Source organism: Lygodium microphyllum, chromosome 25, assembly GCF_053477565.2.
Source record: "Lygodium microphyllum isolate KBCC chromosome 25, Lygodium_microphyllum_v1.1.10, whole genome shotgun sequence".
NCBI classification, from domain to species: Eukaryota; Viridiplantae; Streptophyta; class Polypodiopsida; order Schizaeales; family Lygodiaceae; genus Lygodium; species Lygodium microphyllum.
In genome coordinates this window covers 24586594-24612355 of record NC_141159.1, presented here as the reverse complement: position 1 = coordinate 24612355, position 25762 = coordinate 24586594, and the positions used below count along the sequence as shown (strand labels likewise).

The 25762-nt window shown below is 40.1% G+C and overlaps 1 pseudogene; it reads left to right on the top strand.

The window, feature by feature from the left end:
* The window catches only part of LOC148013989 (succinate dehydrogenase [ubiquinone] flavoprotein subunit, mitochondrial-like), a 123348-nt pseudogene that overhangs the window by 96827 nt on the left and 759 nt on the right, over positions 1-25762 (top strand).

Sequence of the window (25762 nt, the reverse complement as noted above, 5' to 3'; positions counted from 1 at the left end):
TCTATTTTGCCCCTTGATTCAAGCACTTAATTGGCCTTCACCCACTTCATAGACAATGGAAATGCTCCAAATTCAATGGCTAGCTAGTCCTCCACCTGAATTTAGTTGAAATTCACCTTCATCAGTCAAATGCAGCTGATGCCCTACCACAACAGCTTGTAAATGCAAAGAATTGAAGAAAATCAATCATTTACTGCTGCTGCCCTATCTCAACAGCCTGTAGATGTTGTCATCTGATGTTGATTGGTCTTCTCCTGCCCCTGGCTGTCTCAGAAGGTCTTCCAATGACTGCAAATCAGACCAGCAACATCTCCTCCCTTCCTCTTGCAGACTGAATACACTAAAAATGCCTCTCTCCAGCCTCTAAAGACGTTTTTCAATCTTGCATTGGCATTTTTGACAAGTGGCAGCCTTCCCAAATGGTTTCTCTAGCATTATGCATATTAAAATATTATTTCTTAATCTTTAAATACTAAAAATTAATCTAATAATTATTTCGATGGCTTGAAAAATAATTTGACCAGCCAATAATTAAATTGGCTAGGCAATTTCCATTCCCGAGTGTCTCTGCATCATCTTTGACCATTAGATTGGCATTAGGTACCATTAAATGCCACTTCTCTAGTGTCACCAATTGACACTTATGGCCAAATGAATGACCTAGGCCAACAACTAGCACCAGATACAACCAAGTACCTGTGCGGCATAACTTATAGCAACTTTTGCCTTTAAAATCCCGTGATTTTCTCGGGTCCCAGGCTCATAAATTTACTCTAACCCTAGTTGCACCTCACATGTGCAACATTGACTTAATCATGTGTTTAAAAATTAATCCACATGTTAAGTGAGATTTCAAAAATACATGTCCTCATGACAACCCTCCCCCTTTAAATCCTTGCAATCATCCTCGATTGCACTGCTAAATGTATCAAAAGTAAAGTACTACACTGGAATTTCCATAGGGCATCATAGTCAACACAACATTGTGCATTGTTGTTCAACCATTCCTTATACCCAACATATGCTAAAAATTGCCATCCAACATAACATAACATAAGACTCACAAAGAATCTCAAAAAATTGTTAGATTATCATGTGACATGTCCATTTCTCATGAGCTCAACTCATCTGGCAAAACCAAACCATGGCATAGCATAACCAAGCATAAACCATGGCTAAAACATCAATGGCATCATAACATATGATGTTGTCCATGGAACTAGATGTAAGGAATTGAAAACTCAGCATAATATGATCATAAACTGATCACATGATCTGAGAACTTATCACAAACTGCTGCAAATGTGACCCCATACTGATCACAAACTCATTGCAAAAATTGACTAGCAATCAATGCAAAAACTAATGCAAAACTGATCCAAAAAGTGACCATGAACGGTTCTCAAGCTAATAAAAAACTAAGCTGAATACCACTAAATGTTAACGATCATATGCTAAAAACCAACATTCGATAATCAACCCATCATTAACAGATGCTACACCAAGCATAACCAATACCATACCAAGCATAATTGATTACACACCGAGCATAACAGATGTAAATGTATAGTTTTCAAGCTACAGTGAAAACCATACTGATCTGCATACCAAACATAGTGTCTAGTACACTGAATGTGATCCCCTAGCAATCAGCCTCCAAGGGTCCAAATGCTGAGATCTTCAAAGCAAGGCTATGAAATGGCTGGATGGGAGAGAAAGGCTATGAAATGGCTGGCTGAGATCTTCAAAGCAAGGCTATGAAATGGGAGAGAAAGTTGTAGAGAGAGAAAATTTAGAAATTGTCGTAAAGAATGATTGAAAATCAGTCAAATGCAGCTGATGCCTTGCCACAACAACTTGTAGATGCAAAGAACTCAAGAAAATCAGTCATTTACTACTGCCGCCCTGTCTCAACAGCCTGTAGATGATGTTACCTGCTATTGATTGGACTTCTCTTGCCCCTGGCTGCCTCAGAAGGTCCTCCAATGGCTGCGAATCAGACCAACAACATCTCCTCCCTCTCTCTTACAAGCTGAATACACTAAAAATGCCTCTCTTCAGTCTCTAAAGACGTTTTTTAGTCTTGCATGGGGACTTTTGACAAGTGGCAGCCTTTCCAAATGGTTTTTCCAGCATTATCCATAATTAAATATTAATTTTCAATCTTTAAATACTAAAAATCAATTTAATAATCATTTCAATTCCCTAAAAAAATAATCTGACTAGCCAATAATTAAATTGGCTAGGCAATTTCCATTCCTGAGTATCTTTGCACCATCTTTGACCATCAGATTGGTGTTAGGTACCATTAAACACTACTTCTCTAGTGTCACCAACTGACACTTATGGCCAAATGAATGATTTAGGCCAACAACTAGCACCAGATACCACCAAGTACATGTGCGGCATAATTTATAGCAACTTTTGCCTTTGATATCCCATGATTTTCTCAGGTCATGGGCTCATAAATTTACTCTAACCTCAGTTGCACCTCACATGTGCAACATTTACTTAATCATGTGATTAAAAATTAATCCACATGTTAAGTGAGGTTTTAAAAATACATGTCATCATGACACCATGCAATGTAGAAATAGAAACACCAAATTCGTTCTAATTTTGAGAAGTAAACAGAAAAGAAGGAAGGGTAGAAGAAGAGGTACCTGGCTTTTTCTTATAATCCCCATGGTGTATGTTAACATACAAAAATTGGTCCTCAAGAGAACCTTTTATGTAGTCAGCTGATTGTACTCTATCTTCCTCATGATTTTACCATTATATTGCAAAACAGAAGAGGTAAAAGACGAAGGAACAAAAGACAAATCTAAAGTACCTTGACCGGAGTGGACGGAAGAGGATGAAAGAATGGAACATACTCTGGATCTCTTTCTCCAACAAGGAGGCCCATCCCTAAGGGAGGTCTCAATAGCCCTACAATATCATCAAATTTATGCGCAACATCTAAAGAGAGAAACTCATGCATACCTTCATTGAGTAGCTTCTCTTGAAGGGCAATCCTTCGATCAAGCTCCTCAATCTTCTTTTGTCTAAAGTCCATGATCACATTATATTCTTCAATGGAAAGCTTTATATAGCCTTTCTTCCATGTTGTCAAAAGTGTCTTCCACCATGTCAGAACTTTGTGGAGCAAGCTATTCTGCCCACTCTCGCTCGGTTCTCGGCATAGGTTGTTCTAGAGACTGAATTGGTGTTGATGTGTTCGAAGTCATTTGAACTTACTATTGTTCTTACTTCTTACGGAGAGCTTTCATATCAAAGGCCTAGGTTTCTCAGAGAGTGCCATGCTCTAATACCATGTAAAGAAATACTTTGACATAGAAACACAAATAACAATCGTACGACAAAGCACAGATTGATAAAAGAACTCAGTTAGGGTTAGGGTAACTCAGAGACAATAAACACAGAAAATAGCTAAAGTGATATAACTGCTGAAAATACAATGCTCATGCAGCAAACACACTATGCAGTGAATGAATACTGAACCTCAAACTCATGTATCTCAAGGATCATGGCAAAGGTAATGAGCTAGAGAGTGTGTCGTACTCTGAACGGATCCCGAATCACAAGGCAGCCTCCAAATATCGAACACCAGCAAATGCAGCAATGAGAAGTTGAATCTAATATAGACAGTAGTGAGGAGAGAGAAAGACAAAAAACATAGGGTGGTGTAGGAGAGAGAAATACTAAAAACGCAGGCAGGACGGCCTACAGGAGAGAGAAATACTAAAAATGCAAGCAAGGTAGCCGATAAGAGAGAGAAAAGTGCCAAACGCAGGTTGGACAGCCTGGCAATAGCCTGTAGAAGCTAGGCGATAGCTGGAGGAGAGAGAACACTACCAAACGTAGGCTGTAATTGACGTGGTAGGTAGTACTCCAGCAGGTCTGTGTAGGAACAGCAGTTGCCTGGTTGGGATCAGCGCCAAACTGCGAGAAGAGGGCTGGAAATCAAGTGCCAACTGATGTAGACAGCAATGGACAGCTTCGGATGAGATGTCCTCTCCGAATGGGGTGTGGGCAGCAAACTGAAACACCTAAAATCTGCAAAAACAAGATTGTAGGCTGAATGGAGGGCAACATACATATTTATAGAAAGTTTAGGCCCTCCCAAGTGGATTTGTGCTTATGGGACACAGAACTCTCTAGGATTATGTTTCTTTTAAATAAACTAGGTTTCTTCATTATTAAGCAAGTTTTGGGGTTGTTTAAGTAAAGTTAATGCATTTTTAGCTCAACAACCCTTTACGTTCCCTAAGTATAAATACATTTTATTCTTTGTGTACCAACACATTGTTGGTACACCCAAATCTATCGTAGTCTCTCTGTCACTCTCACTCACCTGCACACTTCTCCTACTGCAAATCTTCACACTTCCTCTATCTGCATGCTCACATGGTCAAAAGCCAAATGTCTCTTAACAAGTGTTCATGGGTTACAACTCACAATCCCAAGATACATGCTTTATGATCCCATTTCATAGAAGGTATATACGAGTCGAGATGTTTGGTTCACGCTTCCTCTATCCACGCGCTGACATGGTCAAAAGCCAAATGTCTCTAAACAAGTGTTTGTGGGTTACAACTCACAATCCATACATGCTTTAAGATCCCATTTCACAGAAGGTATACAAAAGGGGGTGTTGAGCATCCCATCCTTGGAGATCCAGGTGATAGTTGGGCACCTACACCAATGCCTTTGGAGCCTGCGCCTATTGGGGCTCCACCCACAATGGAGGAGGAGATTGCTTTACCACCAAATTCACCCATTGCACTAGCCTCGGTGAATATCCTAGAGACTTCAGTAGAGGCAAAGTGCGAGGGGAGTATTGGCCTCCCCCTTGTTGGGTCTAAGATACACTCCATGATTCAAGGATTGAGGGAATCCCTAAGGAGTGGCAATAGTAGGATGGCCTATGGTATTCTCGAAGGAACCAGGCATACCCCACCAAGCTTGTTTGTACTAACTATTGTTTAATGTCTCGTGCCATGTAGGATTGAGAGCCCATCTTCGTGAAGGAGGCTTAATAATCATGACATTGGGAGAAGGCTATGGGGGAGCAAGAGTCGGATGTGATTGAGCAAAATCGCACTTGGAATCTTGTGTCTTAGCTCGTTCATAAAAAAGCGACTAGAGTCAAATGGGTCTTTAAGACCAAGAACCACAATGATGGCACTCTGGATAAGCACAAGGCATAGCTCATTACAAAGGGCTTCACACAGCACAGCCAGAGCTGGATTTCCATGACACCATTGTACTACCTATAGCTCAGATGGCTACCATTAGAGTTGTGCTTGCCTTAGCCAGTCTTAGGAGATGGCCAATTTATCAGCTTGATGTGAAGTATACCTTTCTTAATGAAGATTTGAAGGAGGAACTCTACATTGAGTAGCCTCTTGGCTTTTCCTCACCCAATGGCAAGGTGCACAAATTAAAGAAGGCCCTTTATGGCCTCAAACATGATCTATGTGCTTGGAATGAGAAGATAGACTCATTCCTCCAAGGAAAGTTAGGGTATCACCGTTCTTCTTCCAATCCCCAGTTGTATGTCCACACCTCAATTGGAGGCACGTGTTGTTCATGCTTAATGTGGATGATCTCACCTTGACAGGTGACCATACCCAAAAGGTCAAGCAAACAAAGGAGGCACTACACAAGGTGTTTGAGATGATGGATATGAGCATCCATTACTTTTTAGGTCATAAAAATTTGGTACACTCTGAGGGGGATTTTCATCTCCCAACAACCGTATGGATGCAAGGTTATTTCTACTTTTATGGATTTGAACTGGAAGGCTATGGCCCATGCAAATTCTCTGGTGGCAGATACTACCCGCTACAAGCAATTGATTGGATTGTTGATATGACTCCTTAACAATCGGATTGATTTGTGCTCTCCTATAGGGTTGCTTGTAGGGTTCATGAGTGTACCCAAGCTTGTTCATTAAAAGGCTGCTATGAGGATTTTGTTGTTACTGAGGGGGAACTCCCGATCTTGGTATTCATTATCTAGCAAATACTAGAGATTCAACTTTGGTTCTTTTAGGCTAGATGGATTCAGGCCAGAGATATTGACCAACAAAGGTCAACGACAAGATATTACTCTACTTTGGGTACTAGTGTTATCTCATGGAGTAGCAAGAACGGAGCTTTTTATTTGCCTCACAAAACTTTCCCCAATGGAAGCGCCCGTCCTAACCTACAGCTTAGGTTTCCTGTCCTCTCAGCGTTGGTCAAAGTTTATCAATCAATTGCAATGCATTCTAAGAGATACCACGTGGCATGCTTGATGCAAGGTGTATGACAATTGTGCACAACCATTTTATGATTAAAAAACCAGCCATGTGAGGTGCAAAAAATAGCCCTTTCATGAATTTTAACTAAGTGTTACGTGTTGTGCTGCTTTAGGGACTAGTACCGGAACTTTCATGCTACTACTTGCCTATATTTAATTATGAAATGATCCCTAAATGCTATGCACAAAGAGGGAAATCAAAATTTTTATCTTTTCAATAATTAGATCGTCACACAAAATTCCTCCCCCTCACCATTTAGGTGTTGCTACGTTGCATAGGTGTAATTAATTGTTGTTTTGTGTCATTTTTATATGTAAAAAGCAATAAACACATACTATAACACAAAGGACGAGGTCAAACTGAGGCTTAACCTCATGCTTTAACCTTGCCAAAAATTCACGCACATAAATCTTATTTTTTCTTCTTCTTTTTAGCACAAAAATTCCAATTTTCTCTATTTTTTACTATTTTTCCCTATTTATTATTCATGGAAAATAAGTATTTTCTCATTTATTTGTATTGGCTTATTATTTTGAGTGAAACTTAACATTTTCTCTGAGTTTATTCCATTTCCACTCATTTTCCCCAACTCAAAATCGTAAAAACCACTCATTTCCATTGAAAATTACATTTTATGAGTTTTAAAGAATTAATAACGGCTCTAAATCATTACAGGTTCTACATTTCTGTAGTTACAACCCTCAAACATGATGCAAACAAGGTTCAAACAGAAATTCATCGCATATAAACAACGTTTGGACCATGAAACAACAAAAACAAGCAAATTTCTTCATAAAATTGGAGCATACCGCGTGTCTTGCATGTTGCGGGTTTTTTAATAATTATTCTGGGCAGCCCATAGACCGACCAACAACCATTCTTTAGTGCTGAACCTCTTTCCTCAGTCTCCTCTCCATCTTGAAGCAATCCGATCACAGCCAGACAAGCATTCTTCAACCCCTCTTCTTCTTGATTTATTGCACATGAATTGCCTCTATGCAGGAGAGAGAGGGAGGAGAGAGAAAGACCGGTTTTTTATCTCTTTGGTCAGTGCATCAATTCTTGATCTGTTTGTGGCGATGGAGGGCAAAGGATAGAAGCATCTCAGGCCCAGGGGGATTCCTCCTACCTCCACCGCGATCAGAAAATCATGATGAAGGGGGGGAAAAATGGGGCCCAAAAAACTGACCCCCCCCCATCATTTCATTTCGTGAGCTTTTTAAGCTCTCAATTAGAGTTTTAAGCTTTAAACCCCAATTATCTAGTTCATGCATTTTGCTTTCACACTTCCGACAAGTGGTTTTTTTGCTTTTGGAGGGGCAAACGACATTGGATTCGAGATCCGTCTAGATGGGTGGTTCGGTGATGTCGAAATCTACAAAGCTGGGCCCCGTCACGCTCTTTTCAGCTTCCGGATCTAGTAGCTGCTTCACAATCCCGAACCTTGCAGGGATTAAATGGGGGATCAAACGACCTCGGAATGGAGATCTGAGACTTGCGTTGGATTCCTGACGCCATTTTGCATGTAGGAAAACTCCAACTTGGCCATCCGCCACCGTTTGATTTCCATGAAAATAAGCACTAGCGCTTTAGGGACTTGCCACTTAAAATCGTATTGATTGCCACTGCCACCTTCGACGAAATCTATTTTTCCCCTAAAATTCATAATTTTTGGCTATTTTCAAGCACTTCTCGGCATCAAAAATCATCTGTCATTGGCGACCACGGGATAGGGCGACTCAGCCGGTCGAATTCCACGAAGATATCTGCACATAAACAACAAAAATAAGCATCAAGCTGATACAAAAAATACACAACACAACACGTCACAGCTCATACCCTACCCCCTGACAAAACCAAGGCATGAAATCCATGAGGAGTAGGCCTAGCATAATCTGACAAAAAGTCTGAAGCCAATCGCTAACCAACTACTCCAACAGAGCCAAGCTAAAAAGAACTAAGAAAGAGGCCGCCCTAAGTGGTGGTCTAAACTACCTATCTAACTAAGGATAACTCAACCAGGAGCTCCTACTAGGCGAGGACTCCTACAGCCTGATCAAAAAATATTTTCGGTCAGCACATTTCTCGGTACCCAATAACCTACCAAGCCCTCGCGAGGCAACACTGAATCCTTTTCTAACGCTCACTTTTATTTTCGCTCCAACCTTCTTTTATTTTCTTTATTTTATGGCAAGATGTCACCCTAAGGAAGACAATGCATCGGTCCCGGGTCTTACTCGTCCCCATGAACCTACCAGGCCTTCACAAGGTGATAAACAACAGCTCAAGGATTTTTCTTTCTTTCCTTTTCTATTTTTATAGGGGTTAAAACCCCTTTTTACACACCTTCGTGTATATATATATAGTCTTTCATATCTTTAGGGTTTTGTCTCTTTCCATCATTATTTTAGAAGGCTTCTCTAACTGCCTCACAACTAGCAAGAACTCCTAGAACGGCTGCCTAGCAGGCTAGCAGAACAAGGTCACTAGAACTCCCAACTAAAACAGGTCTTACAATGCCTAACAATGCCTTGCAGGAGGCAATGACTACTCAGACCTCCCCCAGATATACAGAACCTAAACCTAGGACTTCATGCCTTGATTGCCGGTCCCCAACAATAAAGAAAACCTCCTTCAAGCACACAAATACATACAACGTGAAAGAATAGGCACTCGTAAAGGAGAGATATCACCTGGATAGAGCCACGAGAAGCTTCCACGCGACAAAGGCTCCTTCCAAGCGCTTCTTTGAACCTGTCTAGCACACTAAAACAAGAAACCATTAATTGCACCCGTACTAAATAGACAGATGGCCCTCTTGGCCTAATGAAATAGATTATTAAAACCTAAAAACAACTGGCCCTCTTGGCCTAAAGAAATTAGGCATTAACTACTTAAAGCAAATGGCCCTCTTGGCCTAACGGAATCAAACAAAACAGCTCATAGAGATCCCTCCTTGGAAGAAGGCAGATATACGCAAATACATTCCATTCCAAGGGGAAAAATAGGGCTCTCAGCCTTAAACTAAATGCATCAAATTAAAGCCCATACCTCCTGTATATATAGCAAGAGACATACGCATAACATGTCTTCGGATCAACCTATGGGTCCAAGATAACAACGGTAGATGGGTCTTGGCTACTCTTTGCATTACCCATATCAACCATCGCCTGCCATATAATGCGTGGTCTAATAACATTCCCCACAAGCGACCAGGTCCTATCTCATTATCAATAGCAACATCTCGACTAGGACCACAGTTGAAAAAGAGGTCCTCTTCATAAGCAAAATTAGCTAAGGAATCCGCAAACTGATTCCAATAACGTGGAATCACCTGAAGAGATATGCTCTTAAATTCATTAAGTAGGGTTATAGCAGTTCGATTATGCATACGAAGGAGAGGATTCCGGACTGTATATGTCCCATCTAGGTGATTCAAGATTAGCTGGGAATCCTTTATTAACAACCACCTAATACAACCTTTCTTAGTAATATTCAATCCCATAATCAGGGCTTTATACTCTGCCATGCTGTTAATAAATCCTACCCCGAGATAAGCAGCTAATTTCATTGTAACTCTACGTCGGGGATCTTGGATAACTACTCCAACACTTCCTTTTCGATTAGGGCCCCTGGACACTCCATCAAAGTATAATGTATACGTCCATAATGGCTTTACATAACCAGCCATCAAGAACTCCCCTATTCGTAATTATGATAGTCAAAGTTCAACATATTTAGAGGATGAACTGACGACTCCATCCCACCTTCTTCATTAAACTCAACAAGGATGCTTGTCAAGATTTGTAAGCAGTGATGGCAGAAAACTTTAATTTCCCACACAAATGTACCATCTTCTTGCTCAATCACTTTATATCCCTTGCTCCACCAGATAAGCCTCCCCTGATGATATCTTTGATCGAGATATGGGTGCTCCAAATAAGGGATTAACCACCCCATCAACCAATTTAAGCTCTCCTGTAGGTCTCCAATCAGCCCCAGCATGGACCTGCAATGCATTTAGCACGTTAGCATATTTAGAAATAATAAGGTTTAATCTTATTAAGATTAACCTTATTCTTAAATTCCACCCCTTGTAGATCAGATAGTAGAACTGTGGACTTATTTTTACCTATCCGAACTATCTTGTAAGGGCCATCCCATCGAGGTTCCAACTTTCCTGGAAATAGCTCCCTACGCGCATCGTAATATAAAATGTCCAAGTGGGCTATAGTCGTAAACCGCTCAAATAGGGCATCTTCATCATCCAAAGAATGATTGATTGCGAATCTTATGGTCAAAAAAACAATTTCTAAGGGCAAGACACACTCCTCCCCATAAACTAATTTGAATGGGATGTGGCCCGTTTAAATGTCGTATTATATGCCCAAACTGCCACATATAATTTTGTATCCCAGTCTCGCTTCTTTTCAGAGACTATCTTGGATAGGATACCCATAAGCTGTTTATTGGTACTTTCAACTTGTCCATTTGCTTGCAAATTATAGGGGGTCGTCTTGTTATGCTTGATTTTCCAAGCTTCAGTCAGACTTTTAATCACTTTATTTTAAAAGTGAGTTCCACAGTCCGATACTATTTCCTTTGGGCAGACCAAAACGGCAGATGATTTGCTCAAGTAGAAAACTGGCAGTCTCTTTTGCATTGTCCTACCTCATCGCCTGTGCTTCTGAACACTTTGTAATGTAATCAATTGCTACTATAATGTACCTCTTCTGAGTAGTAGACGACGGGGTGATAGGACCCACAAAGTCAATGCCCCACTTCTCAAATGGAAGGATAGCCATAATCGGCGTAAGTGGATGCTTTCTATTCTCTCGACTATCATGCCTTTAACAGGTATCACATCTCTTAACGTACTCAAAGGAATCTTGGAAGATGGAGGGCCACCAATATCCAGCTCTTAAAGCCTTCTGTGTCGTTAACCACCCAGCGAAGTGCCCTCCGCACACACGGAGTCATGGCACTCTTCCAAAATAAAGGGAACCTCATCAGGCATCACACATCGCCGATAAATATCATCAACACCCTACCAATATAATGTGCCTGCGATCAAGGAAAATTTCAATGTCTGTTGTTTAATTTTCCTCTTCTCCGATTTTGATAACCCAGTCTCTCTTGTAGAAAGATAGTGCGTTATAGCAGCATACCATGAGGGAATAGATGCCGTATCAATCTTGAACAAAGTCTCCATGTCACTTCCTTCAGGCAAGACCTCTTTTGGTTCTCCGAAATCCACAAGACACTCTACAATGCCCTAAAGCTTCGATGGCTTGCTTTTAATCTCATAATCAAGTTCCTACAAAGTGATTAACCACTTTGCTAAATGGTCAGGCGGTTGTAACTTTTTCAACAACAATTGAAGCCCTTCCACCTTCGTATAAAAAACCACCCTCTCATAAAGAATGTAGTGCCTAAACTTTTTGGTCGCAAATACCATCGCAAGGCACAACTTCTCCATATAGGTGTAGTTAATTTCTGATATGTCCAACTTTCGACTAGCAAAAGCTATCGGATGATACTACTTTTCCTCCCAAATTTAAGTATAAATAGCAGCTGATACTATGCATGGTTGTTGCTGAAAATATATAGAACATTTTGCCCCTTTTTGGTGCTTTTAAAACAGGTGCTTTGGCAAGCTCCTGCTTCACATCATCAAAAGACACTTTGCAAGCATCACTCCTTGTAAACTGACAGTTAAAGGACAATAGGTTTGTCAGCAGCAACTTTCTTTCTGCCAAGGCATTGATAAACCTCTTATAATGCCCTACTAATGACAGAAAGCTATGCATTTCATTTGGAGTACGTGGTAGACTCATGGCGACTATGATCTTGATCTTTTCAGGATCAGTCGGCAATCCCTACGGAACTGACCACATGGCCTAACAACAGCCCATAAGGGACTCTGAAGACGCACTTTCGTGGGTTAAGAGCTATGCATAATTGTCTGCAATGCTCAAAACACTTCTGCAAAATGATCAACTATCTATCCCTTATGGTGGCTGTCCCCAAATCATCAATGAATACTTTCAGCTCCTCTGAGGAGATGTCTCCAAAGGTCTTGTTGATTGTTCTTTGCCACGAACCAGGTGCATTACACAACCCAAATGCCATTATATGGTATGCAAAGGTACCGAAGGCTGTAATAAACATCATTTTTAGCTTGTCTTGCTCAGTGATCGCCATTTGGTTATACCCTAAAAAGCAGCCATAAACGAATATATTTCCCTACCCGCTAGTTGATCCAAAATTTGGTCAATAAACGGCAACAAGTAGTAATCTTTAACATTCTGCTTATTCAACTCTCTAAAATCTACACAAAGACAGATTTGATTATTCTTCTTCTTCCTGATCACAACTGGTGAGCACCATTCAGTATGCTGAACAGGGAAGATCAAACTTGCTTTCCGCAACTTCTATAGTTCCTCGTACAACCCGTCCCTTAATTCAAAAGGCATACACCTTACTTTCTGACGTACAGGGAGGGTACCTTCCTTTACAGGAATAGTATGCATAGCTAGACTAGGAGGAATACCCCGAAGTTCGTCATAGCTCCAAGCAAAGATATCGTGGAACTCTCAACTTAGGCTAGGACATCCTGCAAACCTTATCACCCTAAAGTCCAAATAACATTCCAAGCTTGCAACTGTAACGTGGACCTTAGTAATGCAACCTTCTGGTTATCTTAGACTATCATCAACCATCCTAAGAAGTGTGGAGCTGTCATTTTGGATCTCTAGACCTAACCTCTCCATCAAGTCTGAACTTATGATATTGGCGGAGGATCCAATGTCCATGATAGCGTGCTCCACTAATATTCCATCCACATATGTTGGAACCCTAGGGCAATGCCTTTCAGCATGATCGAACCAATCTTCCCCCACTCTGGCTATGCCCAAAGGTTCTATTATATACCCTACATGCAAGATTTTCTTGAATTCCTTGCGTACTCCTGGAGAAAGTTTAATCAATTGCAGGAGATTCACGTCTAGGTTGACTTTGCAAAGGGAACTTGCTAGGTCAAAGTCGTGGTAATTAGCCAAAGTTCTCTTCTCGTGTCAAACCATTCTCTCCTTTGGTCTTTCCATCGGCTTTGGTGCCTCGTTTTTAGCATTTACCTTCTTTCTCGAAAATCCTTTATCCTCCTCGGGATCGACTTTACTACCAACAAGTCTTAATGGTCCACCTTCCTTATCAGGATTTAGGACTCACTTTTCCCAAGCATCTTGCTTAGGGCTTCCCTCGACAGGTTTTACAATTCCTTTGTCACCATCTTCAATATTTTGACCTCTTGTTATGGCTCATAGATTAGAAGTTTCAGCATCATTGACACGTATAGTCTCAATAAGACTGACTCCACTACCATGAGGTAACTCCTCTACAACAACCTTTCCTCTTTGTAGTATTTGCCTTGGTCCATCGTCTTGCTGGAGATTATTCCCTTGTGCATGATGGTTAACTAGACCTAGTTGTTTACTCCCTTGTTGGAGAGAACTGATCTTACTCCAACAGGTAGCAGCTAAGTGGCCAGACTTCCTGCAAATATCACATTTGACATTCGGGCAATTCCTAGGGAAATTTTGGCCCCCACACCACTTACAGCTGAATCTCGAGGGGCCACCCTCTTCAGGGCGTCGGCTCCCTATCAAATTCTCTTGCTTCTTAAGAAAATTGGCATCCACAACTATTTGTCGATACTATTCAGAGATTATATCAGTGTAGTGCTTCATCATGTCCTTAACTTCACCAAGGACATTAGAAGCACTCGACTCATAGCCGCGATCGTCAGTATGTCACCCCATGGGCCTAACCACTTGATTAGGAATCGGCCGCTCCCCAATTGGGACAACATTAGGATTCATTGTTTGGTTTCCACTACTATTTAGCGAGGCCGCCTGACTAGCCATAGGCATAGTCATGCTAGGAGGAGCTGGTAACATAGGCAGACTCGACATAATATTCCCTCTACCACTCATATTTAACATGGGGTCCCCTTGACTCCCTTTGGTCAAGGCCAAATTATTGCCATTCCAATTTATCCTTGCTGCATAAGCCGCTTCCAAGTGCAACTCAACTCCTTCTGCTTGGGTAATGGCAGTTTCAATATCGGCCAAAGCAACACTACTGAGCTACACCTGGATATTAAAATCCAATCCATGTAGGAAATATTACAACTGTGCAGCCACTGGAATAGAAATATAAGCATTAAGTTTGCGAAGAACTTGCTTTAGTTTCTTGGCATATGCCTGGACATTCTCATTTGGCTCTTGGCGTGTTACACTCAGAACACGCAACCAATATTGCCCACCCTTCTCAGGGGCAAACTCCCTATGAAAAGTCGTAAAGAATTGGGCACTGCTAGTTATGGTTCCGGCTTCTAGACTGTGATACCACACTACCACTCTTCCTTTTAACTTCATGTTGAAGAACATCATTAGATGTCCTTCGTCTTGGATTCGATAATTGAACATGAGCGTTTAAAACTCCTTAATGTGGAGTTCTCCATCTTCTTCTGCTAACCCATGGAAAATGGGCAACAGCGCTCCTAATGCCGGTAAATCCGGTGTACCCTACTGGAATTGTGATGGGTTGTGCCATGGCTATAACCGGATTGACAATAGGAGTTTGTGTAGCCAACACTACACCCCCACTTATTGTGGGTTGATTAACTAGAAATAGGGAAGTACCAAGACTTCCACTTGCACTCAAAGAGCTACTCATAACACCTAGGTTACTAGAACAACTGCCACTTATGCGTAACGGGCTACTCCTTTGAGGAGAATAGCATTGTACAATCTCCAACCGCCGTCTACCCCTCTTAGCACGTTATGCTTTTTGTATTTTGGCTTGTCGGTCCTTGTCAGAGGACATAAACCAACTATTTGGTCCCTAAAAACCCTAGATTCGAGAACCACCACTTGTTGGCGGCTCCCGCTAGATGCACCACAGATGGGACCTAAAATGGGCCGACACTGGCTATAGCACTAGCCAGACCTCATCCATACGATAGATAACCCCACCACACGGCCTCATGGACCAGGAGCGTCTAAAACTCACTTTGCACTAAATGCTTATGACAATTTTGTGTTTATATCCAATATGTAGTCCAACGTTCACCCTCGCTTCTTCTCAGAGGGAGATTCCATAACATATAGGCATAATCCCTCGTAATACACACATAGGAAAGCACCTCTAGGCTCCAACTGCGACTCTCCTACACCTCGAGGATTAGCCCCAAGATGCGTCACTAACACATATAACATTCGCACAAACTCCACTCTTTCATAATTCAGCATTCCAGGAGTTTTTTATTTGCCTCACAAAACTTTCCCCAATGGAAGCACCCATCCTAACCTACAGCTTAGGTTTCCTGTCCTCTCAACGTTGGTCAAAGTTTATCAATCAATTGCAATGCATTCCAGGAGATACCACGTGGCATGCTTGATGCAAGGTGTATGACAATTTTGCACAACCATTTTATGATTAAAAAACCAGCCATGTGAGGTGCGAAAAACAGTCCTTTCATGAATTTTAACTAAGCGTTACGTGCTGCATTGCTTTAGGGACTAGCACCGGAACTTCTGTGCTACTACTCGCCTATACTTAATTATGGAACCATCCCTAAATGCTATGCACAAAGAGGAAAATCAAAATTCACATCTTTTCAGCAATTAGATCATCGCACAAACTTCCTCCCCCCCTCACCGTTTAGGTGTTGCTGCTTTGCATAGGTGTAAATGGTTGTTTTGTGTCATTTTTGTATGTAAAAAGCAACAAACACATACTATAACACAAAGGACGAGGCCGAACTAAGGCTTAAACTCATGCTATAACCTCGCCAAACATTCACGCACATAAAACTTATTTTTCTATATTTTTTTAGGGCGAAAATTCCAATTTTCTCTATTTTTGCTATTTTTCCCTGTTTATTATTCATAGAAAATAGATATTTGCTGATTTATTTGTATTAGCTTATTATTTTGACTGAAACTTAACATTTTCTCTGAGTTTATTCCATTTCCACTCCTTTTTCCCAACTCAAAATCGAAAAAAACACTCATTTTCATTGAAAATGACATTTTACAGGTTTTAAAGAATTAATAACGGCTCTAAATCATTACGGGTTCTGTAGTTATAGCCCTCAAACATGATGCAAACAAGGTTTAAACAAAAATTCATCTCATATGAACATTATTTGGACCACGAAACAACAAAAACAAGCAAATTTCTTCATAAAATTGGAGCATACCGCATGTCTTGCGTGTTGCGGGTTTTTAAATAATTATTCTGGGCAGCCCACAGACCGACCAGCAACCATTCTTCAGTGTTGAATCTCTTTCCTCGGCCTCCTCTCCATCTTGAAGCAATCGGATCACAGCCAGACATGCATTCTTCAACCCCTCTTCTTCTTGATTTCTTGCACATGAATTGCCTCTATGCAGGAAAGAGAGAGAGGAGAGAGAAAGACTTGTTTTTTATATATTTGCTCAGTGCATCATTCCTTGATCCGTTTGTGGTGATGGAGGGCGAAGGATAGAAGCATCTCAGGCCTAGGAGGATTCCTCCTACCTCCACTGATCAGAAAATCATGATGAAGGGGAGGGGGGGGGGGGAATGGGGCATAAAAAACTGACCCCCCTCCCAAACATTTCATTTCGTAAGATTTTTAAGCTCTTAATTAGAGCTTTAAGCTTTAAACCCCAATTAACTAGTTCATGCATTTTGCTTTCACACTTCCAGCAACAAGTGGTTTTTTTGCTTTTGGAGGGGCAAATGACATCGGATTCGAGATCCGTCTAGACGAGTGGTTCTGTGACGTTGAAATCTACAAAGCTGGGCCCCGTCACGCTCTTCTCGGCTTCTGAATCTAGTAGCTGCTTCACAACCCCAAACCTTGCGGGGATTAAATGGAGGATCAAACGACCTCGGAATGGAGCTGAGACTTGCGTTGGATTCCTAACACCATTTTGCATCTAGGAAAACTCCAACTTGGCCATCTGCCACCATTTGATTTCCATGAAAATAAGCACTAGTGCTTTAGGGACTTGTCGCTTAAAATCGTACTGATTGCCACCGCCACCTTCAACGAAGTCTATCTTTTCCCTAAAATTCGTAATTTTTGGCTATTTTTAAGCACTTCTCGGCATCAAAAATAATATGTCAATCATCCAAGAAATTTTGGATGTTCTTGATGAAAAGGCCAGCCAACTTGTTCTTTGGGTGCAGAATTCCTGATGGAACTCCGCTTACTTGGCTATATGCCGGCCAAATAGAGCGGTGTCATGATGCTGTACGTCCACCACTGCAAATTTGAGGGCGGAGCTTTTTGCCAAGGATTTGAACACATTAGTCATCATCATTAGGAATTTATTTTCCATTGTGTGTATCTTTTGTGTTTGCATTTGCATGACGCACAAGCGCATGTAGTTAGGCTAGGCACAATTTCTTCAATCCATTCATAAATTTTTATGTGGAAGCATCGTGAGAGAGAGAGAGAGAGAGAGAGAGAGAGAGAGAGAGAGAGAGAGAGAGAGAGAGAGAGAGAGAGAGATGGCACAGTTGGGAAAGCAATGTCTGAGTGGGATCCTAAGGAGTTGTACTTCTCGTAGCTCGTCCCCTTCAATGGCTATTAGACATGAAAGAATTGGTGGGCAATTATCACAAGGAGGGTGTTTACCCCAGAGCTTCTATTTGGATCCAAGAGAGGTGCTAGGATACAAGACATTGACAACATCATATCCTCTAGTTGACCATACATATGATGCAATTGTGGTTGGGGCAGGTGAGGCTAAACTTCATGCAGCAATCGGTCTCTCTGAGCATGGTTTTAAAATGGCTTGCATCATGAAGTTGTTTCCCACATGATCCCACACAGTTGCTGCTCAGGGTGGCATAAATACAGCTTTGGGGAATATGACACAAGATGATTGGTTGATGGCATATGTATGATACTGTTAAGGGAATTGATTGGTTAGGTGATTAGGATGATGCTATCTAGTATATGTGCAGAGAAGCCCCAAAGGTTGTTATTGAGCTTGAGAACTATGGCCTTTCATTATCCCGCACTAAAGAGGGAAAGATTTATCAACGAGTGTTTGGGGGATAGAGTTTGAATTTTGGTAAAAGTGGCCAAGCATACAGATGTGCTTGCGCTATCAATCGAACTGGTCATGCTCTCTTGAACACCTTCTATGGGCAGGCTATGAAACACAACACCCAATTTTTTGTTGATTACTTTGCCCTCCTTGACCTATTAATGAATGATGAAGGCGAATGTCAAGGGGTTATCGCTTTAAACATGGAGGATGGAACATTGCACCGAATTCAAGCTCAATCAACAATATTGGCTACGGGAGTGTATGGTAGGGCTTCCTTTTCTACAACATCAGCCCATACATGCACAGGGGATGGCAATGCCATGGTTTCACATGCTGGCCTATTGCTCGAGGATCTGATGTTTGTACAATTCCATCCGACTAGTATTTATGGTACTAAATGCTTGATCACAAAAGGGTCTTGTGGTGAAGGTGGCATTTTACACGCAACAGTGAAGGTGAGCGTTTCATGGAAAGATATGCACTTACTGTCTAAGATCTTGCATCTTGAGATGTCGTTTCTCGTTCAATGACTATGGAGATTCGTGAAGGACAAGGTGTAGGCCCTTTGCAGGATCACATATATATGCATCTTAACCATCTTCCACCAGAGGTGTTGAAAAAGCGGCTTCCAAGTATTTCTGAGACTACAGCAATCTTTGCAGGAGTCAATATGACAAAAGAACCTATTCATGTGTTACCCACTGTTCACTACAGCATGGGTGATCAACATGTCAAACAACTGATCAAAAGTAGGTGGCATACATAGTCAATCGATTAGGAAACCGAAGACACCAACTTCATCACTGAGCTCCGCTCCTCAACCCTGCTCGAAGCAAAAGCATGTGAGCCAAAAGGGGTTGAAGAGCTGATGCACAAATTGGATGCTGTATGCATACGTGTAGCGAGCACCGGAAGGTCCCCAAGAACAAAAGCTCTACTTTTATACAAAAAACAAGAGAGAAGACTTGCACGACATGAGCAAAAAGACTAATTGGGTACAATCTCCCCCATGTCTTGTGTAAGCGCTCCACAAAGCATGTATTTAATATATTATTCATCTCCAAGCTCAAAAATAGCCCAAATTTACAATTAGCATACTTTAGCTTTTGTGTTTGCTTTTGTCCAACTAAAGAATAAAGCGGTTGGGTGCCCAAAGAGCCGAGCTATGCCCAAATACAATGTCCAATAACAAATATTTAAATCGTGCGCCCATGTGCATACAAAATAATAAATAAATATCAAGCGCGTCAAAATAAATATTGGCACCACGCCTAAGATGCATGCCCATCAAAAAATGATAATTTCTTCTAAATAACTTGCATACACACTATTGCCCAGTGCTTCCCAATGCCACCGCTGCCTGCTCTACACATCAACTGAAGCATTCACAATTGTTAGGAACATAATAAAATTAAATCGACAAAAGTGAATACCTAGTAGTCTTCAACTATAAAATAAATAAATTGGTTAGAACTCAATCCTAACCTTAATTTATTACGAGTGCACACTCTAAACTCATAAATGTCCATTAATTTAAATATGTATTTTGCGAAATCACCCGCTATGGAATAACCCACTTGCACATTAAATTAACGAGACACCCAAAAAGGACAGGCGTCCCCATCGACTTTTCGCACAAGGAATCCACCTTGTGTATGAGCCCCGGCAATAAATATAATTTTACGAAATCCACCGCAAAACCTCATGGAATCCACCATGGAATATGCCTCCTGGCATCATACCCCCGAGGTGGAATAGCAATTGTACTCAATTGCTATTAGCTCAATGTGGAGCCAACAGTGAGGGGTAAGCACTTAGGTCTCGAGCGTGCATCCATTGGACCTCTTCAATAAGATGATTTTTAAAATTAACCAAATATCTAGAATATCTACGGCTAGTTCTAGTGGTCATAAAGTCAATATCTAGAATAGCTTCAGGTTCAAGGATTTCAGTTTCTTCTTCTAACAAAGGAGGGTTTTCATAGACAGGGTATACAGGTAATTGGTTTCTAAAATGTCATAATAAACTGATATGAAAAGTGTTATGGATTTTTCAGTATTGTGGTAATTCTAGTTTAAATGCATTGACATTGATTTTGTGAATGATCTTGAAAGGTCCATAAAATCTAGGAGCCAACTTTACAACAGGGTGTTTGTCAACACTTTGTAATCTTCTCTTTTCAATGTGTAACCAAACATAATCATCAACTTTGAAAGTCATAGCTTTTCTTTTCTTGCTAGCTTGTTTTGTATATGATTGTTGGGCTTTCGCAATCATATCTTTAACTTCATAAAAAATAGTAGCATGCATGTTAGCAATATTATCAGCAGCTTGAACTTTGTTTAACAATGATGTAACTGGTGTAGGCAATCTATATCCATAAATAATTTCAAATGGTGCTTTCTGTGTAGCTGTATGTGGTGTGTTATTGTATGCAAACTAAAGTAAATGTAAATGTGTATCCCATGTTTGTGGTTTTGAAATTGTGTATGCACGCAAAAGATCTAAAATTGTATTGTTAGTAGCTTTTATTTGCCCATTTATTTTAGGATGAAATGCAGATGAAAAATCAATCTTTGTTCCTAAATTAGCAAACAAAGTAATCCAAAAATTATTGCAGAATCTAGAATCACGATCAAAAATAATAACTATTGGCAAACCATGATTAGTGAAAATAGTTTACAAAAACAATTGAGCAGCTTGAGATGCAGTTAACGCTTTCTTGCATGGAATGAAATATGCTTGTTTGCTAAACCTATCAACAATAGTCCAAATCATATCATGATTAGCTTTAGTGTTAGGCAAACTAGTAATAAATTCCATTGAAATCTGTTCCCATGGTCGTTCTGGAATTGGTAAAGGCATTAATAAACCATATTGTTTACCATGGTGTCGTTTAACTCTTTGGCAAATTAAACATTTAGATACAAAGTTAGATACATCAGACTCCATTTGTGGCCAATAAAAATCTTCAATCAGTATACGCAAAGTAGAAATAATTCCTCTATGGCCTTGGTATGGGGGACAATGAATTTCATGCAAGACAAATGATCGAAATGGAACAATTACACATAATCTTTTTTCATAAAACATAAATCCATCAGCGTAAGACAATGAATCAATTGGAATCCAGTTATTTACAACTAATTTATTCCAATCAGCTTGAAAACTAGGGTCTTGTTCATAGGTATCGTTCATAGGGAGAAGAGAATCAAAAGATATCACAGACATATTATGGATAGTTGGTCTTCTACTCAAGGCATCAGCAACAACATTTTCTTTTCTGGGTTGACATTGGATAAGTGGATGAAAACTTTGAATAAAAGCAGCCCATTTAATGTGTCGGTCAGATATTTGTGGTTGACTAAGAAGATGTTTAATACTTTGTTGGTCAGTTTTGATCATGAATTCAGATCCCATTAAATAGTGTTTCTATTGACGTAAAGCTTGTACTATAGCTAGCAATTCCTTATCATAGGTAGAATACTTAAGTTCAGAGGGTTTAAGTTTGCACTAGAGTAGACTATGGGATGGGAATCTTGCATAAGGATTGCTCCTATTCCAGATCCACTAGCATCAATGACTACTAGGAAAAATGGTCTATTGAAGTCAGGTAATTGCAATACAGGGGCATGAGTTAAAGCATATTTCAGTAAATCAAAGGACTTTTGTTGATTGTCACAAACCAATGATACACAATACCTTTCTTTAATAATTTTGTCAAAGGTAATGCAAGCAATGAAAAATTTCTCACAGAATTTCTGTAAAGCTAGCAAGACCTAAGAAAGAATGTAATTCGTGCATATTTTTAGGTATCGGCCAATTCAAAATTGCTTCTATCTTTTTAGGGTCAATTTTAATACCTTCAGATGAAACAATATGGTTCTAGGTATTCAATTTGTGTTTGGAAAATTTCACTCTTTTCAGGATTAGTATATAATTGATTCTCTTTCAATGATTTGAAAACCAAGGATAAATGTTCATAATGCTCGTTTTTATTCTTACTGAAAACCAATATGTCATCAAAGAAAACAATGACACAATGCTGATGCTTCAAAAATATGTGATTCATCATACGACTGAATGTGGCTGGTGCATTAGTTAAACCAAAAGGCATAACAAGGAATTCATAGTGTCCAAATTGTGTTCTAAATGTAGTTTTGAAAATATCATATGTTTCCAATCGTACTTGATGGTATCCAGATTTAAGATCTATCTTACTAAATATTGCAAACCCTTATAGTTTTTCTATAAGATCGTCTACCCTAGGAATCGTATATCTATTCTTAACAGTGATCTTATTTAGGGAACAATAATCAATGCACATCCTATAGGTATTGTTTTTCTTCTTCATTAATAGGACAGGTGCACCAAATGGAGAACTACTAGGTCTAATGAGTCCTCGAGTTAACAATTCTTCAACTTGGACTTGAATTTCTTTCTGTTCAATTTGGTTATGTCTATAAGGTTCTTTACATGGTGGTTGTGATCCAGGAATTAGGTCTATTTTGTGATCTTCGGGACGTATAGGTGGTAGCAAGGTGGTAAGTCAGTAGCAAAACTATCTTGAAATTGTGAAAGAGATTGTGTGTGCCTAGGATTCATTTGATTTTCTTTAACTTCAATTTCATTCACCCATATTAAGTAGGATTTGCTCCCTTTTTGTAATGCACGTTTAGACTGTGTATGAATAAGTAATGGAAAATTATCAAAAGTGTGCATACCATGCAATGTGATTTGTTTCCCATTAGAATGAATCTTCATTGAATGCGTGGAATAATCTATATCGGGATTATACTGATAACGCCAAGGCATTCCTAAGATAATGTCACTAGATTGCAAAGGCACAACTAAGAAATTTCTAGGTTCAACATAATCACCAATTTTAATTTCTAAGTCATGCACTTATTGTGTTCCATTGTATCTAGTGCCTAAGAATGCAGCCTTGATGCGATAATGAGTGAAAACAGTACGTAATTTCAATTCTTTGACCAATTTTACAGAAATAAAGTCGTGTGTGCTCCCACCATCATGTAAAACAATCTTTTCTTTACCATGCACAAGACATTTCAATGTTAATAAAGAATGGGGATTTGGCATACCTGGTAAAGTATCTGAAGTAGTACTGATATCGTCATCCTCTTCCGTGAAATCTGGCATTTCTTCATGGTATTCATCTTCAATTGCTCCCAAATAGTAGATGTGAACAGTCAGCTTTTTGGATTGACAATTCGCCGCTAGACGTGGCATTTGTAACAGACTATGGATTTGGCCCTAGACACATTATTGGTAATAGCGGGAAGTTTAGGAATGTTGGGATTTGGCTGGAAAGATGGCTTAGGATTTGGATTTGTGTTTGATGGTAAAGCAAGGGGTCATGTCCAGGTTTTACGAAATGAAGATGGAAGGAAACGATTTTGATTGAATCTTCGAAAATTTGAATTGAATTGTTTTGAACCAAAGTTACCATTAGTTGGGAATTGTTGTGGTCGCTTCTCTCGTCCTCGAATTTTGTCTTCAGCATCATGGGCCAAGGAAATTGCATCTTCGAGAGTCGTTGGCTTGAACATGTTCACCTCCGCATAAAAATGACCAAGTAAGCCAGATATAAACTTACGTTTATGGGTGGCCTCAGATACATCTTCGAGCATTCAAAGTTGCAAGAAAGCATTCCAAAAACGCTCGGTATATTGTGAAATAAGCTCACGATCCCTCTGTTGCAAAAGACCCCACTATTTGATTGCTTTTTGATGGAATTGGGGTGGAAGAAAATTTTGCAAAATTTTCTTTTGGAAAGTCTCCCAAGTAGTAGGACAATCAATGCTTTTGCAGACAACAGTCCACCATAGGGATGCTCTATCCACTAAATGATTAGTGACACACTTAATTTTGTCTTTCTCAGCATACTGTTCTTCATGAAAATAATCATCAAATTGACTGATAAAAGCAAGTAAAATCTTTCCATCGCGTGACCCATTGAAAGTACGAAATTTGAAATTTCTTTTACTTATCTTTGTTTCTTTCCGAATAGATTGTGCGTCAAGTGTCACATCGATTGTACGTCATGTAAGATCTTCAGATTGCGGTCCATCTTGGTCGGTGGTAAATCATTGCAGACTGGCTAATTAAGCTTGCAAAGTTTGACGTGATCTTCGTTCCTCTTGAAGCTGCATCATAATTAGGTCCAGTTTTTGCTCCATCGTTGGTTCCGGTAAATCACCTTCGGCCATAAAATCTTCCATGGTTTGATCGGACATCCTGCAAAATTTCAAACAACTTCACACACTCGAAATCTTATTAGGAGGATGAGCGTAGCTCAAAGTCGGGTTTACAAGGCTTATTTCTCTTTTTTTTAAAATGGCTTTTTACAGTATTTCTTCTTTGCAGACACTGAAGTTGATGTCACGGTCTTCCAAGAAGATACTTCGTCTGTGTAGACTGTGTATGGCAATCTGCTGCTGGATATTATCTCTGTCACTACATGGGTGTGAACAGAGGCTTGCAAGAACTACGAAACTGGTTTGGGAGTATTGTAGTGTGAACAACCTCTATAGTAAAGAGTGGAATTGAATTTTTGAGCCTTAGTGAAGTAAAAAGACTTAGGCTTTAATTATTAGGAACTTTAAGCTTAATTGTGGATTTCTGAGGATGACGGCAGCTATTGAACGGCGACGGCGGAAATTAGTACATACTGCCACTGTCGATTGTGGAATTTTTGTGGCTTAAGCTTTTTAAAGCTTTCTCTTTAAGCTTTCAAACTTAATCTTCATGAAATTGCTTGCATGCTTCTGAGAAGTAGAAGAGTTAACAAAGGAACTTCCCAAGTGGTCCTCCACCTGTAGAAGCTAGTCCTTCGCGATCCAATAGCGTAGCAAGGGGTTCTTCACTACCAGGAACACGCTGGTATTGACGGATTGCCGCAAGACTGACTATAGAGCTTGATCATTCTAGGAGCTTCGCCTTCACGCGAGATGGTAAGCGATTGGAAGCCCTCGATCTCAGCTTTGCTCTGATACCACTGATGCACAGATCGGATGCTATATTCATACGTAGCAAGCAAGGTCCCCAAGAAAAAAAGAACTCTACTTTTGCACAAAAAATAAGAGAGAAGACTTGCACGACATGAGCAAAAAAACTGATTGGGTATATCTCCCCCCATGCCTTGTGTGAGTACTCCACAAAGCATGTATTTAATATATTATTCATCTCTAAGCTCAAAAATAGCCCAAATTTACAATTAGCACGCTTTAGCTTTTGTGTTTGCTTTTGTCCAACTAAATAATAAAGTGGTTGGGCACCCAAAGAGCCGAGTTGTGCCCAAATACAATGTCCAATA